Below are 5,722 nucleotides of genomic sequence, written 5' to 3' on the forward strand. Positions count from 1 at the left end.
CAGCAATAACCCTGGTCCCCTTGCCACAGTCCCTCAGATGATCTACCTGCAAAAAGAATCAAGTCAAAGCACTCAAAAAGTCAAATTCAGAATAAAGGAAACCAAAAAATCAGTGTTTTAAAAAGTGTCAAAAATAAACTTTATAAAGTGGGTTTATGGATGAAATTTTTTCAAATGAAGTTTATAAAGGTTCAACTTCCCACCTTTTACTCTTATTGTGCATCCCAACGATTGAAAGAGTGGTTTGAGAGAGTGATTGGCGAAAGGAGCAAAATCGCAGTGATTTCGGGTAGCAGAGTGGTGCGCGACCCGTTGAAGGAGGTGCGCGACCTGTTGGGCGGTGCGCGACCCGTCCAGAACCCCTCCGCAGTGCAGAATTACTACGGGCGCGACCCGTTGGGAGGTGCGCGACCCGTTGAACTGTTTGCCTCCAAACTTCAACAGAATTCCTCAATCTCCCTTCAACTCATCTCAATTGGTCGAGGTAGGCTCTTTACACATTGATTTGGAGAATGGTGATGAATATAAGGCTGTATGCTATGATTTTAAACTCAAATCATGCAAATGAAAAGACTTATATGGCTGCAATATTCATGTGCAAATTGTGCTAGGGTTTATGGTGTTTCAAGCTGTTTTTCCCTTTGATTGGTTTCCTTCCCTTCCCTGTTGCCCACACTCATATGTACATTTCTTTTCCCATGATTATTTTATAAATGAAATAAAAATCCCCTTCCCATCCCTAAATCACTAAAACTGAAAACCCTACCCCTCTCCCAAAGCATAAAAAACAAAACAAAGTGAAAACCCTAATTCCCCTCTACCATATGCATATGCAAGATAACAAAAACTGTTGGTAAAATGTCAACATGTTTGGTATATGGTTTCCCTTTTGTTTTTCCCTATTAAACATGTATGCATATATTCCCATGTTCACTTTTATGCATGTTTTTCCCATATGCAATAATCTTTGCAAATGATTTCCCTATTACAAATATGTGTTCCTATATGAATATGATTTGCAAAATTTCCCTTAAAAACTCCCTGTTATTTTTATATATTCCCATTCCTGGTTAAACAGTTCCCTCCCCTAACATTTCCCTCATGTTTGGTTCCCCTTGAAACAACATAGATTTCAGCACTTTTTGCAGGCAGAGACAGCAGTTCAGTTTGTCCACTTTGCTCCAAAACCATGTCGGAAACCGAAACTTATGAGCAAAGTGATGACCATTCATCATCTTCAGAGGTTGAGGGACAGAGGAGGCCTCGTAGAGGGGGTAAGGGAGGACATCATAAGCGGGAGGAGCCTACTTCTTTGGCAGAATTATAGGCCTGTCCTTTGGCAGTGAATTGCTTTCAGTACATGTCTTGCTATCAGTTTTGTGAGAGGATCTCTCGGATTCAGCATCATAGAGAGTTGGCCCGCTTGTTTGTCTTACACCTCCATGATGGACATGTCACTCTGGCAGGGGTGAACTTCACACTGACACCTGAGGTGATCTCACAGGCTACAGGGATACCAAATGTGGGTGAGGTGTGGCCTAAGCGCAGGTTGCTTGATTTTGTTCACTTTGAGCCCTATGTCCGGCCATCATTTGTGAGACTTTTGACGGGTGTTTTCCCATTCAGATTTCTCTGGAGCGAGTATGCTCCCCTCATGAGGCTTATTATGCATTATTTTACCTGTGAGGGCAGATTTTCACAGGTGTATTCATATCACATTCGCCTTTTGATGCATTTCACCCGAGTGAGGATGATGAACATCCCGGTCTTCTTGTTTCATAACATTCAGAGGATGGTGCCCATGTTGCAGAGGAAGACCCCGGCCCAGCAGTACAGGAGCCTTTGCCATTATGGTTTGATTCAGCTCATAGTCTCATATCAGTTGACTCAGCAGGGCATCTCATGGGAGGAGTTCATCTCCCGTGAGTTTTTCACAGTGCCACATCAGCCACATCAGGAGGTCATTCATGAGGAGGGAGGACCATCTCAGCAGCCCGATGCTCCCGTCACCCGACATGTTAGCTCCACTCCTTTGGTCACTTATCAGAAAGGCCCAAGGGCCTTATTTGCAGCAGCTAGGCGAGTACTATCTCCACAGCAGGTGGAAGGGGTCTCGCCTTCATCTTCAGCTCAGCGAGTGTTATCTCCACATCAGGTGGAAGGGGCCTCGCTTTCTTCACCAGCACAGGTACTGCAGAAGGGCAAAGAGCCCATGATTCATGAGGATCCGGTGATTGATCTCGAGGTCAGTTCTCCTAGCCAAGAGGCGAAGGAGATCATTCAGCATCTTAGGGCTGAAAATGATGTTTTACAGAGGAGACTTGAGGGTGCTCAATGGACCATCACCTACCTGGAGCAGTGGAACACACAGCTAGAGGAGGAGAAGGCACTTGATGAGCTATGGAGGATTCGTAGCGACCGAGTCTTGAACCGTAGGAGGCCCGGTGATCCATTGCCTGCTGACCGAGAGTCACTGCTCATTCAGGAGAATGCCCACTTGGAGAGGCTGTTGGCTAAGGCCAACCAAGAGAAAAGGCTGCTGAGAAACATGAAGAATCATTATTGGGCAAGAATGCATGTATGCAAAGCCAAGATGAAAATGTTCCAAAGGAGGTTGTCCGAGGCTCTTAGGCGGAGGAAGAAGACCAATCCACTCCGTATCTTGGCTGAGGCATCCCTCAAAGATCATGGCACTCACTAGCATTAGCTACAGCACAAATCCCAAAATTTTTTGAGAATTTTGGGTAATTTTGGTATTTTTGGGAAATTTACAGGTTTTGGCTTCTCAACGGGTCTCACCCCCGGTGAGACCCTTTGTCATCGTAGCTCCATTTTGCCAAAACTCAAAATTTCTAGATTTTTCATGCAAAGTTACACATGCCTATGGATGGACTTGAGTTTTTATGGGGATTTGGGCCTCCAGAAAGTCAAAATACATGCAAAATTTGACTTTCTGCCCCTTTTTTGAGTTGCAGAAGCAGTCTTGGGAGAATTGACTTTTGACTGGGCAAATGACCTCCAAATCCAAAAATTCCAGTTGGGTTGGAAAGTAGACTCAGAGACCTTTCCAACGAGCTATCCTGCACCTCATTCTGACACCGGGAAGGCCTCCAAAAAGAGCTCCAAAGTGCGCGACCCGTTGAGGAAATGTGCGCGACCCGTTGAGGAAATTGTGCCAGATTTGACCAGTTCAGCCCAGAAAACGCAGTTTGGCTCCAGTTTGACTTTTTGAGGTTGATGGTGGTCCTCTTGGATGTAATTGTGACACTTTTTGGATACTTTTACTCTTGTTTAACTCTTCTAGAAGATTCTTGCATGTAAAGGGTAAAAATTGAATGTATGAACTGGTTTCCAAGTTTATAGAGGCAAGTTGTTTTGACTGCCTATTTTGTAGTGCTTAGTTTAGAAGTGGTTCAAACAGCTCCTAGGATAGTGAGCTCGACCCATGGAGGCAGGGAAAGAGGTTAGATCGTCTATATTATGTACTTTCTTGCTCATTTTCATGGTTGGACTCTTGAGGGAGAAGCTATCATTGTATTATCACTTGTATCTCTGCAATTTTTGGCTAAGGAAGACCAGGGTTTTGCAGTCATCTTTGGGATTCTTGTGGACTCATGTGTTGATGGTGTATTTCTTCATGTTCTTGTAAGCTTTGTTATGTGATTCATTTCTTTTCTTTACTGCTGCACATTAAACAAATGAAGTGTTAAAGTATGAATTCATGCTAGCCATGCTTTGCTTTTAAATTTGTTTAATTTCAATGTTTTCTTCTGTCTAAAGAGAATTCAAAGTGATTGTTTGCTCTCTTTAGCTCCTCATCTTTCATTCCTGACCATTCATTTCAGTTAAAGGCATCAATACAGGCTCCTACCTCGCCCCAAAGACCCCCCTGCAGAAACTGTGTCAAATCCCCGCACCCTAAATTGCAGCTCCTCCAATTGCCACCAAAAAACCCCAAAAACCCCCTTTGATCAGTTTACTAGCCTAATATCAGTGTTACCTTGTTGGTCATCTCATCCCATTGAAGATCTACCGAGATTGACCGGAGAGAGCCTTCTCTTGCCCCGTAGGGCTAGCTACGAGGCTGAATGGTTTGATGTAGCCTTGAGGTTTACCTTTCTCAGCCTAAGGTGAAATTTCAAGCGCTAATAGAACCATCATCAAATTGGTCTCTATCCAAGCCTCCCAGGGCTTCTAGAGTGTTTGTTCAAACCAAGGCTTCTAGGACTAATAACTCAACCCATAGCTGCCGCCAGGCTTCCAGAGCGTTTGTCCAACCAAGGCTTCTAGGACTAGTAACTCAACCCACCAAGGGATTCCATAGCATTTTTCCAACCAAGGATTCTAGGACTAGTAACTCAACCCAAGTTGTTACATGGCTTCCAGAGCTTTTGTCAAACCAAGGCTTCTAGGGACTAGTAACCCAACCCAGGCTAAGAAAACATGAGAACCAACAAAAAAAAACAAGGAAATAAATCCACAATGTCCATGGCTATCCAGGAAATGGAAAGGCTAGGCAATCCACTATCAATCCTGACCATCCTCCATGCCCATGATAAATCACAATTAACAAACCACATGCATATGCCATGCATGCCAAAAATAGTGAGGAAAACATACATGCAACTCGATACCTGCAAGCAAAATTCGATGTAGTTGCTGATCCTGATGTCCTCTTGCACTTTCTTGCTCTTCCTTTGCCTTCTTGCTCTAAAAATCCAAGTATTCCACACCCTCCAAGAGTGCTCCAAGAAACTCTAAGTATCCAAGAGTATGAGAGAGAGAGAGAGAATAATGAGAGAGCTCCAAAACTGAACTGACAAAAGTTTACCAAGTGATCCTCAAAAGCCTTTTTTATTAACGAGGCCTTTATTTTCTTCATTTTCCCTTATTTTCCTTTGTTTTCCTCCTCACATGCAACCTGTGACCTTTCACCTCCCTTTTCTCCTACTTTCCATTATTTTCATAGATAAATATGCCAAAAATGCCATTTTTCCTTTCCAAAGCCTTAACCTTTTCCTTTACCAATTTCATTAGCCATTAAACAATCACAAGTGATCCCCATCACTAGAATTTTTCCCAACATTCAGCTTGGAATAAGTGTCCCATCAACCGTGGTTATTATTTTGCCTTTATTAAATTTTATTACATGGAATTTTCACCGAGGCTGTTACAAACCCCACTGCATTGATAAGATCAATATCTAAAATAATATACGAGAAATAAATGTAATATAAATTGTGAATATAGGCACATTGAAAGGGTTTGATGGAAACTGGGTCATTGGGAGCGTTGACCAATTCAAAGCATGAACAAAACCCTTGAGACTTGAAGAGCAAAGGGGGACCAAAAATTTGGATATGGTTAATTTTTTTTGGGTGTTGTTATATACGCTATGGAAAATTACGAACCGCTGGTAGAATCTAACATCTCTGACTGAGTCCCTTCCATGGATTGAGTGTTAACATCAATACAAGGAAGTACTAAATTGAGTACCATGGGTACCACTTGAGTTAATTGACCATTTAGGGGTATGCCATCCATCTATTCCACATTCCATAGTTAGGTCCTATTATTCTTTGACATCACATCAAGAGCTTACAAATGTCATTCTTCAACAATGATATAAAGAACATGACAAAGGGATTATTATATTCAGAATTTTAAATTAGGTTTCTATTGAAAATGCAACAAGAAAATCCTAATTTAATTTTGTCCTTGA

Source organism: Pinus tabuliformis, chromosome J (assembly GCF_031772625.1).
Source record: "Pinus tabuliformis cultivar Carrire ecotype Pingquan chromosome J, CPIR1, whole genome shotgun sequence".
NCBI classification, from domain to species: Eukaryota; Viridiplantae; Streptophyta; class Pinopsida; order Pinales; family Pinaceae; genus Pinus; species Pinus tabuliformis.